The sequence below is a fragment of the Mixophyes fleayi genome, chromosome 1 (genome assembly GCF_038048845.1).
Source record: "Mixophyes fleayi isolate aMixFle1 chromosome 1, aMixFle1.hap1, whole genome shotgun sequence".
Taxonomy (NCBI): Eukaryota; Metazoa; Chordata; class Amphibia; order Anura; family Limnodynastidae; genus Mixophyes; species Mixophyes fleayi.
In genome coordinates this window covers 231,509,990-231,523,496 of record NC_134402.1, presented here as the reverse complement: position 1 = coordinate 231,523,496, position 13,507 = coordinate 231,509,990, and the positions used below count along the sequence as shown (strand labels likewise).

The 13,507-nt window shown below is 41.7% G+C and overlaps 1 protein-coding gene across 4 annotated transcripts in view; it reads left to right on the top strand.

Moving 5' to 3' along the window:
* The first annotated feature begins 12,490 nt into the window (after window positions 1–12,490).
* The window catches only part of SIN3B (SIN3 transcription regulator family member B), a 42,989-nt gene continuing 41,972 nt past the window's right edge, over window positions 12,491–13,507 (top strand). The window contains exon 1 of one of the 4 annotated variants that reach the window (XM_075207144.1): window positions 12,491–12,596. The gene's annotated coding sequence lies outside the window, so the exon portion shown is untranslated. The other 3 variants (XM_075207154.1, XM_075207163.1, XM_075207173.1) reach the window with 3 other exon arrangements.

The following is a 13,507-nucleotide window of genomic DNA, read 5'->3' as shown; positions in this document are numbered from 1 at the left end:
AACCCGCAGCTTAGTAAATCTAGCCCCTAGTGATGTCAATAATACATTCCTCAACCCTGCAGTCATTATTTTTTCACTACGAAAAATAAATATCAAGACCCCATGATGTGGCAGCAAAACTTCATATTTTGTTCTTCAATTATCTATGGACTCATATTCACTCATACTAATATAATAAACACTGGTATGTTTTCATTTGCTTATTAGACAGTTGATATTTCAAGCAGTTGGCTACACTTAAGAACAAAGCAGTTTATTTTGTTTCTTTGTTGAAAATAAATGCATAAACACACAAAAAAGTAAATTATTAAAGAAGCTTATTAAAAATATTAACACATTTGTAATTAGATAACTATTGGTTAATTTATCCATGTACAGCTTCCTCAATGGTGGTACACTCCAAAACTAAAATAAAAATTATACATTTGTGGAATGTATGGGGGCTTAATGATCATATTAAAAGAAACCTAGTCCTTAAACAATTAAAAAAATACAATCAGACGTGCCATGGCTGGTGGAGACCCATCTGGTGGGAGGTAGGGTCATGGCCTTGAAAACATCCTGGGTGGGTTGGGAATACCATTCAGTGCACTCTTTGCACTCAAGAGGGGTATCAGTGCTGATAAAAAAAGAATTTAAGATGTGTGTTAGGAGATACAGCTGGATCCTCTTGGTCGATATGTATTTCTCCGAGCCCTGATAGATAATTCTTGTCACGATCTACATCCTGCAGCTCCCGTCTGCCAGGAACTATATTGGACTGTTTGTGTGTGTGTGTGTGTGTATATATATATATATAATCCTACCTTGTTGTTCCTGTGTCCTCTCTTGATCGATCTACTGGAATTGACCTCTGCTCGTCCCTCCGTTTTTGCACCTCTGCCTGTGACCCCTGACTTGGCTTGTCTGTGACTCTGTACCTGCTTTCAGCTCTCCAGTGTTACATAGGACTAATCTGTTGCAGATTGTTACCAGCAGTCTCCACTATCTTGTGGTAAAGTCTTGCAGATCATCACATCCTGTGTCTGTTACCTTCAGTGCCTTGCTCCGCAGACCATTATACCTTGTGTATTATCACCACTACTTCGAGGTAAACTCCTGCAGACCATCACATTCAGCATCTGCTGTTTACTGAGTTATTTTGCTATTTCTGCCATACGCTACCGTACTGCATCCTGAAACCTGTGTAAACGGTGTTTAATAAAAACGACTTCTATAACTACGCTCTCTCTGTGGTTTCATATTGGGAATCCTGACAATTCTCCTGTCATATTGCTTGCTGTGTACGTCCCCCCACCTTTTAATTCTGAAGTACTCAAGAAGGCCTCTAAATTTATTGCTCTTTCCCCACATGTCCCAGTAATCTGCCTTGGAGAATTTAATGCAGTTATGGATGAGGGTCTTGACAGGTGGCGGGAGACGTCCCTGGTGGCGAGTGGTTTTCCTTGTTCATTTGCTAAACTAGTAACAGATATGGGACTAATAGATATTTGGAGGTATCGGTATCCCTCCCAAAGGCTATTCTTCTGTTACTCATTATCCCACCATGTTTTTTCCCGTATAGATTTGGCCCTGATTTCCAGCAGATTGGCACCACTGGTTAGAGAGACTGGGTACCTTTCTAGGGAAATATCTGATCACTCTCCAGTGCTGCTGGATTAGATTCTGGAAACTTAACCCATTTTGGCTCACACTTATGGGAACGGGCGGTGACCTGTGGACTAAGAGGGGTTCTTTTCACACAATACCACCAAAGTCAGTCCACCGGTCGTCTGGAATGCCTTTAAAGTGTTCCTCCGTGGCACGTTGGTAAATCAGGTTGAGGGGCAAAAGAGGTCCTCCAGGGCAGAGGAATCAAGACTAGATCAGGCCTGCTGGGATTTGGAGTAGGTATGTTTGTCAACAAGGCTCCCCACCGATCGGCTGACTTGGTTACTTGTGCAGAAGAATTGGGTGGACTATCTGCTAAATAAATCTGCACGTAGGTTCCTCTTCTCTAAACACACTATGTATGCACAAGGGGGTTAGAGTGGAAGCCTCAAATGGCATATTTGGCTAAAACAGATTTACAAGCCCAAACTATAACGGCCATTTCAGACTGGTCAAGGACTACTCAATTTCAGACTGAGAAAATTGCCATAGTATTCCGAGCCTACTATGAGGATTTGTACACCTCCGGGGCGGACTATTCCACACCCCATTTGTATGACTTTCTGTCCTAGGTGCGTCTCCCCAGGTTCTCGTTGGAGGCTGTGGATTCCCTGGAGGCCCCCACTACTGTAGCATCTTCTCTGTGTAACAAGGCCCTGGGTGTTGATGGAGGTTTACAAAAAATTTGGCACCTTCTTTGTCCCTACGTTTTTGGAACATTATAACGAATTCCATATGGTAGCCGCTCTGTCGCCATCCATTACTGAGGCAGTAATAGTGGTCATTCCCAAGCTGGGCAGGGACCCGCTGCTGCGTGAATCTTATAGGCCCATTTCCCTTCTGACAACGGACGTAAAAATTTTAGCCAAAATACTTGCTTTAAGACTAAACCGGGTTATTGCTCAGCTGATCCACCCAGACTAGATGGGGTGTATGCCAGGGTAGTCTACGGCCCATCAACCTTTGCCACCTTTATACCTGTCTACAGATGCCTGGCGGTTACAAGAGTGGGGCAGTGATTGTATCCATAGACAGAGCTAAAGCATTTAACTCTGTAGAATGGGAGCACTTGTTGGCAGTCATGAACAGATTCGGTATTGGTCCTAGGTTTTTGTCCTGGGTGAGGCTATTATATTCTACCCCAGTGGTCAGTTTGTGTGAATGGCCACACCTCTTCCCCATTCGCACTTGGTAGGGGCACGGTGTCCCCTTTCTCCAGCCTAGTTTGTCATTGGCATTGAGCCCCTGGCCTGTATGATATGGGCAGTGGTACTCACTTTTACGATGCTGGATATCCCAACACTACTTACCCCGGCAGGATTACAGCGAAGACCGCATCGCCGACTCACTGGAAACACAGGCAGCTTGAAAGGCAGACTTCACTAAATTGCAACAGCTGAAGAGCCCGCCAGCGACCGACGACGTCAGAAAGAAGAGACACACTGTCATCCGAGCTCTTAAGGTACTAATTTAAGGAGGCGCCGCCTGTACAAGGTTCTTTACTAAGCCATGTACATTATACAGGTGGCATCTCCTTAAATTAGTACCTTAAGAGCTCGGAAGACAGTGTGTCTCTTCTTTCTGACGTCGTCGGTCGCTGGCGGGCTCTTTAGCTGTCACCCTTATAAGCACTATAGAAATCGCTAACCGACTCCCCTCACAGATTTATCCTGCTGGTTGTAACTAGTATCACTATCTACCCTATATGGAAGGAGTTTGGGGACCCATATACAATCTAATATGCTGTCATTTTCTATAACCAATCATGTGCCACGGTTGTATTTTACTAGTAAATGTGGTATGAACTATATCATGTATTTCTTTTTTTGTACTGTTTTTGTTAAAATCTTAACAAAAATATTTGATTTAAAAAAAAATATTATTAATATATAATACAAGTTAACCCGTGCATGATACTCATGCATTCTAGTCAAATCAAGCTACTTAAGGTGTTAAAAAGGTTCTTGTCATGCATTTGGGCCTAGCCCATGCCTCCTCAGGGGAAGAGCGTTACTTCCCGACGCAAGCGCCCTTTTTTAACGTGGTTTGGTCCACATGTCACCACCTCATTATTTTTCTCCATCACCTCATCCTTCATCTTCATCAAGCTACTTAAGGTGTTAAAAACTCCCCACTGTCACCCCCGACAACCACCAACCACTCCCAACTGTCACTTCTCCTTCAAGAAATATATAGGTCAGTGTATAACTCTGCCCAGCAAGTGGCGCTGCAGCTTGTTGTTTTTTTTTTCCACACACGCCACTAGGCATTTATATAGTAGATATATATATATATATACATATATATACATACACACACATTCATGTTTACCTTCACTTTTATAGACAATATCCTTAATATTGGAATTCAGCAAAAATGGTTGTGAGGAGAGCTAGATATGCTTGTCTGGATAGAAGCTGTAGTGGAGGCTGAATTAGCGTATTAGTTAACAGAGAGAAGAGGTATAAAGGGAGAAAAGCAGAGGTCCAAGAACAGAGCCTTGAAGCATGATAAGGGGAGCATGTGTTAGTAGTAGAGAAAGAGTGAAGGAGCATTTTAAAACGTAGCAGGTGAACCAGAAGAGAGCAGCGCTGCTGAGGCCAAGGATGTATAAGGTTGAGAAGAGGGTGGTCGACTGTATTGAAAGTGGCAGAGAGGACAAGGAAGATGATTTCCCGAACCGCTCCAAAAACGTGTACCACAAAACAAAAATGAGCTGTTACGCCAGTTAAAGTTAGGGGATGTTGTGACGATTATGTATTATAATTTGTCACATGCCGGGCGATCGGGCTGCATACTTAATCCACGGCACTCTTACCTGCCTCTCCGAGCCGTCCTGGCTGCCGCCATCTTTGTTTTGGGTCTGCGCATGTGCAGACCCCTCCTATTCATTTTCTCTGCTCCTCTCCTATTGGCTGATGATTTTGGTTCCACAGTTTAAAAGGCACCTCCCCTGGATGTTTGGTGCCTGTTCTTTTAGTTACCTTCTTGGTGCTAATTGTGGCTCCCCTGAACCTGTTTGACCACAGAGCTGACACTCTATTTCACCTACGCTACAGTGGTAACCTGCTGAATTTAGTGCTGACACTTCCTAGTGTTCCTGCCACCATCCCAGTGGTAATCTGTCGTCCGCAAAGCTGACACTCTACCTGAGTACTTCACATCCATTCCAGTGGTAACCTGCTGACTTCAAAACTGACACTTCCTAGTGTTCCTGCTGCCATCCTAGTGGCAACCTGCCATCCACAGAGCGGACACTCCATCCTTTCCTTTCTCCGCTATCCCAGCAGCAACTGCTTTCTATGATTCTTCATGTGTTGTCTGCCATTGCTGACTATCTTTTGCCAGTTCCTCTAGGGGTTTTGTCTGTAACTCCTAGTGAGGGCCGCGACCTGTGAGATAGACACAGCAAAGGCCAAACCGCCTTGCAGCAGGTCCCCGATGAATCTAGGCAAACCATAAGATCTAGCCCTTTGAACCGTGACAATGTTATTTTCCCTTAATTTTCAAGTATGACAATGTATATTGTATGTAACCTTGTAATGTAATCTCAACGTGTGCTTTGCTAGATGACATGAGTCTGAACCTATGCAAGTGTCAATAATCTTTTGAAACTAGCCAGGCCCGGGATAGATAAGGATCTCGGAGGAGATGAAAGCCCCAAAGTTGTAAACCATCTAGCTACTCAAGCAGAGGAGAGGTGAGAGATTCTCTGAGGTGCCCAAACATATATCTTAGTGATAATTTACTTCGGAAAGCTCCGAGTCATTTTGGGAATCAATCAGAGTTAAATGAAAATGTAGTTCCTAAGGTGGAGGTGAAAAACCTGTAAGAGTTTAAAATCTTCTGCTTTAGATATTACATTATACATTTTCATGACTGAAATGTTCCATATTTCTCAATTGTGTTCCCTCACACACACCAAAGGCTAGATTTACTAAGCTGTGGGTTTGAAAAAGTGGGGATGTTGCCTATAGCAACCAATCAGATTCTAGCTTTCATTTATTTAGTACGTTCTACAATAAGACATCTATAATCTGATTGGTTGCTATAGGCAACATCCCCACTTTTTCAAACCCGCAGTTTAGTAAATCTAGCCCCAAGTCTTCATTAGAAAGCAGTGACTCTGGTTTCATGTCCTATTTCATTTTCTGAAACTTATTTGTGCAACTTATTGTATGTCCTACCATAGAATTTGACGGCAGTTAAGAACCGTTTGGCCCATCTAGTCTGACCATTGTTTTATTAACCTATGGTAACCTTAAACCTTATTTGATCCTTTACAAGAATATTCTTATATCAGTTTTGTGCTGTAGGCCATGCACCATTTTAGTTGCCCTTCTTTGTAGTTTCTAATTTATATCATTCTGGAGATATGGCGTCCAGAATTGAATACAGTATTCTAGATGAGGCCGTACCAATGACCTATACAGTGGCATTATTACTTCTTTCTTTCTGCTACGGATTCCTCTCCCTATGCAACCAAGCATCTGACTTGCCTTCCTCATTGCTTTGTTGCATTGCTTACCTGCCTTTAAGTCACCTGAATTAGTGACTCCTAGATCCCTTTCCTCCTCAGTAGTTTCCATTATAGTGCCATTAAAACTATGTTTAGCCTTTGGGTTTTTTGAGACCCAAGTGCATGATTTTGCATTTTTGGGCACTAAACTGTAGTTGCCACTCTCTTGACCATTCCTCTAGTCTACCTAGATCATCAATAATTTGTTTTACCCCTCCTGGTGTGTCTATCCTGTTGCATATCTTTGTGTCATCTGCCAAAAGGCATACTTTCCCTTCCATATCATTTGCAATGTCTCCAATAAAGATATTAAAAAGCACTGGTCCAAGTACAGATCCTTGGGGTACTCCACTGGTAACCTTTCCCTCCTGTGAATGTACTCCATTTACTAGAACTCTGTTTTCTATCCTGCAACCAAGATCTTATCCGATCTACCATCTTTGAATCCAATCCCAAGCTTTCACGTTTATTTAAGTCTGTGATGTGGGACAGTGTCAAAAGCCTTACTAAAATCTAGATAAGCTATATCTACAGCCCCTCCTTGATCTATTACTTTTGTCACTCTGTCAAAACGTTAATAAGATTTGTTTGACATCTCCCCCGAGTAAATCCCTGCTGTTTGAGATCCTGTAAATTACTGGATTTGAGATATTCTACAACTATTTCTTTTAAGAGTGTTTCCATCAATGTTCCTACTACTGATGTAAGGCTCACTGGTCTGCAGTTGCTTGCCTCTTCCTTGCTTCCACTTTTATGTAGTGGGACTACATTCGCTCTTTTCCAGTCCTCTGGAATTACTCCTGTAGCTAGTGACTGAATAATTCTGTTAATGGTGTTACCAACACTCCTTTACGCTCTTTTAGTATCCTTGGATTTATCCACTTTCAGTTTTGAGAGCTATGTTAGAGCTCTTCTCCTCTGTAAATGTACATGTATCTACCTCATTTTTATGACTATACTTGCAACTTAACTGTGTTCCTTTACCCACTCTTTGTGTAGTGAGCACTGAGCAAAAACAATTATTAAGACGTTCTGCTATTACCTTGTCTCCCTCAACAAGACTCTCACTCTATGTCTTGTTATTAACTTATTGTAACTAAGCCTTGGAAACATTTTTCAGATTAAATAAATTTAATCTAGTGTGTTCTCCGTGATTCTTTGTGAACTTACAAAGCCCAGGGAGGCTCATGCTACAAGTGTATGCGATTTAAGTGTGAAACATTAATAAGTGGTTTTGGTGAACGTAAGGACACCATAGTAAATCCTTTCTGGCGACAGAAAAGGTGTATTCATTGGTAAGTGACTAGGGTGATGCCAGCCACGGCCAGCTGTTCAGATTGCTGTATCTGAGACAGGTTGGGCGTTCATGACATATGTACACATTCATTTTACAAGGAGCATTTTGCCATTTATATAGTTTATCTACACATTTTGGCAGTAGGTAATCCAGCCCCTCTAACCAATCCAGGTTGATGATTCACTTATCTTGCACATGAATCATCCTGGACTATGTTATTACTGTTAACATTGGTTTCAGTAACATTTTAATTTTATATACAGACCCCGCCACATGCCATCTGTACTATATACACAGATCAGCCACATTAAAACCACCTGCCTAAAATTGTGTAGGTCCCCCACATGTTGCTAAGACATTCCTGAACAAATTTTGCAGTGTGGCAAGGCGCATTATCCTGCCGAAAGACCACTGCAGTCAGGGAATATCATTGCCATGAAGAGGTGTACTTGGTCTGCAACAATGTTTAGGTAGGTGGTATGTGTCAAAGTAACATCCACATGAATGCCAGTACATTGCTTAAAGCATCACACTACATACGCCGGCTCGCCTTCTCATAGTGCATCATGGTGCCATCTCTACTCAAGGTAAACGACACACATGCACACCCGGCCGTACACATGATGTGAAAGAAAACATGATTAATCAGACCAGGCCAACATCTTCCATTGCTCCATTGTCCAGTTCTGGTGCTTACATGCACATTGTAGGCACTTTCGGTGGTTGATAGGGGTCAGCATGGGCACTCTGACAGTTCTGTGGCTATGCAGCACATGTGTTCTGGCAACTTTCTACGATAGCCAGCATTAACATTTTCAGCAATTTGTGCTACAGTACCTTTTCTGTGGGTTTGGACCAGACGGGCTAGCGTTTGCTCGCCACGTGCATCATGGAGACTTGGTCACCCATGCCCCTGTCGCCGGTTGTCCTTCCTTGAACCACTTTTGGTAGGTACTAAACAATGCATACTGGGTACACCCCACAAGACCTGTCGTTTTGGAGATGCTCTGATCCAGTCATCTTGCCATCACAATTTGGCCCTTTTCAAAGTCGCTCAAAAGCTTACACTTGCCTGTTTACTGCTTTCAAAAAAATCAACTTCAAGAACTGATTGTTTACTTGCTGCCCAATATATCTCACCCCTTGACTTGTGCCATTGTAACAAGATATATATGTTATTCACTTGTCAGTGGTATATATATATCTCTCTATCATCATCATTTATATAGCGCCACTAATTTCGCAGCGCTGTACAGAGAACTCATTCACATCAGTCCCTGCCAAATTGGAGCTTACAGTCTAAATTCCCTAATATAGGACACACACACACACACACACACACACACACACACACAGACAGATATATATATGACAGAAACGATTTAATAATGAGCGTCTACAGGCAACAGTGAAGCTTGGTGGAGGTTCCTTTTAAGTTTGCGGCTGCATTTCAGCAAATGTAGTAGTAGTGGGTATTTTGGTCATGATTAATGGTGTCCAAAATGCTGTGAAATACAGGCAGGTACTTATTCATCATACAATACCATCAGGGGAGCCTCTGATTGGCTCCGACTTTATTCTGCAGTGGGTGGTCGCACCAAATACTAATTTTTCTCTTGTTCATTCATTTTGCTAATTGATAGAAAAAAACTATTAACACTTCTTTTTTTGAAACCATTCTTACTTTGCAGCATTTTTTCCCACACCTGCCTAAAACTTTTTTTTTCAATCAAACATTTTTATTAGTTTTTGACATAGAAAAAACAAAAAACAAAAACAAAACATACCAAGTAACAAAGAAAGCATGGACACATTGATAAATGATGTAGTTCCACATAAAGTTACACATGGAAACTTATTTAAACCTCTGCTCTTAAATCAGCTTAGAAAAGTAATTTCAAAAACACAGTTAAATCTTCACAATCTATGTTTGAATGGGTAACTGGAATGCAATATGTCACAAATTATATAATTCAAAATATGTAGTATAATGTGCTGTCTACATCTCCGAACTTAATGCTACACAAGGGTTTTAATAGTGTACATCCTGAATCTTGACAAGAGGGTATAGCCATGCTGAGAATCAGGTAGGAACATATTGTGTGCCTACACTGGTGTTGAACGGACCCCTGCATCTCAGCCAACAGAACCCCACTAGCAATTTATATTGTAGCAAAGTCCGCTGCCAGTGAACTGATCGCATACCTAGACTTCACCCACCTCGACCATACCTTATAATATTATGGCATATTGTCACGTGACTGGTAAGTAAATTGCTCATCACTCACTGCATCATTTACCAAAGTCAACCAGGCACCAAAGTCTGGTCCTTCCCGTGCCATCCACATTCAGGCTATTATAAACTTAGCTAAAGTGAATAAACTAGTAACATATCTAGTCGCTGACCTCCCCCACACCAGATTGCCACCTAGACCAAATTGTCGAAGTCAGCAAATTGGATAAAGTCATTTCAATTAAAGTCTAGCAAACTTGGTTGTCTTTGTCTGAAAAGATGCGTACGGTACGCATCGAAGTACAAGGGCACGCTACGGCGTGAAAGGGCGTACGCATCCACTACACGTGGCAGCAACAGTAATCGGTCTTTTACCATACATTCGCACAAACACGCATACTTATAAAATAGTACACATTAATGGTAGTTGCAACACATAGTCAGTTATGTCGAAATATAGTAGTATTTATATTTTATATCAGAGTTACATGCATATTAGTGAAATACACGGAACGGGTTGAAGGAATAACATCATGAGTGGTATCATAATGAACCTTGTTACATATCCTACTGTTTGGTTCATTCTGCGAGGGAATCGCAGAATGCATACACAAGTTATGAATGATAGGGAATTATGAACTACTTAAGACTAAGGAATCTTGGCGGGAAGAGCAGAGCATACCCCCTGCAGAGATGACCCCCTCCTTTGGATTCCTTAGGATGAACCAGCCAATGATTGACAACCCCTTGGACATTCCTGAGACCTGGACCAATAGATGCAAGCTATACCATCTTCATTGTATTACTGTATTTGATTGTGTATATAAGCAGCAGCTTGTGATCCAGAGTGCAGACATCTTGTCCCCAGACTTCAGGATTGAATGACTGCACTGGATCCAGAGCGCCTGCGATAAGTAACGGCTGTATTTACTATTACTTCGCTTGAGCATTTTTATTCTACTTATTGCGAATAAATCTTTGTGCTTTGGAAACACAAATCGAGGTTCGACAATCGTTATTGGTTAGCGACAATACGCACATAACAAAATATACACGTCTTAGGATATAATAATGGCATATCTATACCTGTATTTTGGATACAATTCACTACCCGCAACAAAACTGCCTAAAACTTTTACACAGAATTGTATGTTTGGGAATTTAGACTGTAAGCTCCAATGGGGCAGGGACTGTTGTGAGTTCTCTGTACAGCGCTGCGGAATTAATGGCCCTATATAAATAGCTGATGATGATCAGAACACAAAACAAATTACAAAAATATATATTATTTTTTTTACTTTAAATACATAAATCAAGATGCTGTACCGTACATACAATACTTTCAGCCATCGCTATCAGTCAGCAGTTACACCTGTCCTGTAGTAGTGCAAATGATATAGGTGAAACCAAGCACACTTACAAGACATCCACAACTAGAATCGGTCGCATTAGCATTTTAACACCCTCAGCACGCCCTTACTGTAGTGTCCATCCCTTCCCTCCCCAATTCCGCTTCTCAAGTCATAGGTAGTTTAATTTTTCATTTTGAACATGAATTGCACAAAATTGCTTTCATTGGAATAGGTCTGTTTCTGAGCATGCGCAGAGCTTTTACACATACAATACGGCATGCATTGGACGGAAGTCCAAACATGAATCAGGCCCACAGTGTGCATCCGGTCAAAGGGAAAGTACACCTAAAATTTAAGTGGCGTCAATATGAAATGGCATCTTCTTACATCCACAAATGTATATGTAAAGTTCCTATATCTGGAGAATTGGATGCAGTGTGCACAGGCCTTAAGTTAGCGGTCATAAGTATTTTGAGGACAGTCCACTACATGTTCACTGTGCACGGAAACATACCATAAGCAGCTGTACGAACAGCTGTCAGTACATACCCTCTTTCCAGGACCCACTGAGTAGAAAATAATATATATATATAATGCAGTTCTCACATATTTTTGTACCATAAATACACAATGTAAAATAAGGATGTAATCATTGTGTTATAATAAAGTGCAATAAATGCACATCTCACGATTCCTTATATCTAACAAGAGACCAGGGGTTAAATGTATAAAGCTGAGAGTTTTCCGGCGAGTTTGAAAAGTGGAGATGTTGCCTATAGCAACCAATCAGATTCTAGCTATCATTTTGAGGAGTGTATTAAATAAATGATAGCTAGAATCTGATTGGTTTTTTAAACCCGCCAAAAAACTCTCAGCTTGATACAATTACCCCCATGTGTTTGTGTATATTATACCAAAAAGGTACGACCATCCCCAAGTATGGAAGAGGGTAAAAGTTGGACCCATAATAAATATACAAAAAAAAGCCGGATCCACGCTAAATTCATACCAGGATCTAGCCAGAAAAAGTTGGATCTAAACAATAAGCCGCATACACACAAAATTCAAATTAAAGGCTGGTTTCAGCTTTTTTGTGTGAATTTAGTATGGATCCGGCTTTTTGTGTGGATCTGACTTTTTATGTTCATTTAGAATGGATCCGGCTTTTACACACACTCCACAAACATCATTAACAAGGCACTTTTGCCTAGGTGTCTATACCACAGCCTAGGAAGAGATTAACGCCCTCTCTATTTGTGACCTCCATCTCCGCATTCGCTTAACTATTTCTCTGCCATTCACGTATAACCGACCCCTCGGTCAGGCCCCTCTCCCGGACACAAGTGTCCCCCTTCCAGTGACATGACACCGCCGCTCTCCCTCCTCCCCAGTCTCCGTACGTACCTTGCCTGGATCTGATGTGCGGTCTGACGTCACGCTACGTGCTCTGACGGCGGCGGATTTCCCGTCGTACCTTGTGTCAATTTGGAAGGCTACCATCGGTTCCCGGTGTCAACGGGGAGTGCGGGGATGATGGCGGCTCCGGTAATAAATATTGCAGGGGAAATGGAGGAAAAATAATAGCTGACTGGAGAACGGGAACGGGCCCTGCCGAGCCGTGATACAGGCGGGTATACATCACAGGGTGGATGGAGATGGAGGACAGTCACAAAGCCAGGATAAACACACAGGGATGGAGCCCAAACATCGGGACTCTGGGAATGTGTGATGGAGCACTGTCAGGCAGTGGGCAGAGAGTATGATAGAATGTGAATGGAGACTTAGATGAACACACAGGGAATGGAGAACTGGATAAAGGGGAACAAGGTGATATGATTGCTTTATGGACAGACACAATACAATGGAAATAGAAGAGGACTGGAGGAGGGGCACAATACTGGGATTGAATGTAGTGGTGGAAAAGGCAATTCAGTAGCAATCACTAACTGCATAAGGAGAGAGTTGTGAGATGATGCTAATGGAGACAGTAGGACAGCAGCAATGTAATTAAAGTGGAATTAATACTATAGAGAGAAAAAGTCAGTAATGGCATTAGAGAACTGGAGGGAATCATTTGAAGTGATCTAGTCATATAATGTAATAAAAACAACGTTGCTCAAGTACCTGTGGAGAATGTCAGTTTCTGTAGACAAGCAGTAAATTGCAGTGGAGTACTTAAAGGGGTGTCAAGCTGATACAATGTAAATGAGAAGTGGAAAGGAGCAACAAGTTATAAAATGAAGTAGCATTCATAAGGCAGAAGATAATACAATGGTAATGGTGAAGGTTATTGATTTAAACACTAGGCAACTTGAGGGTATGTGTATTATGAAATGGAAAGCAGTGATTAATAACTGGGAAACAGAATTGGAGGTTGTGACAAGAGAATAGTAAAAGTCAAAACAGACAAAAAAGATGGAGTTATTGAGGGAAGCAAAACATAACAGTTTAAGTAT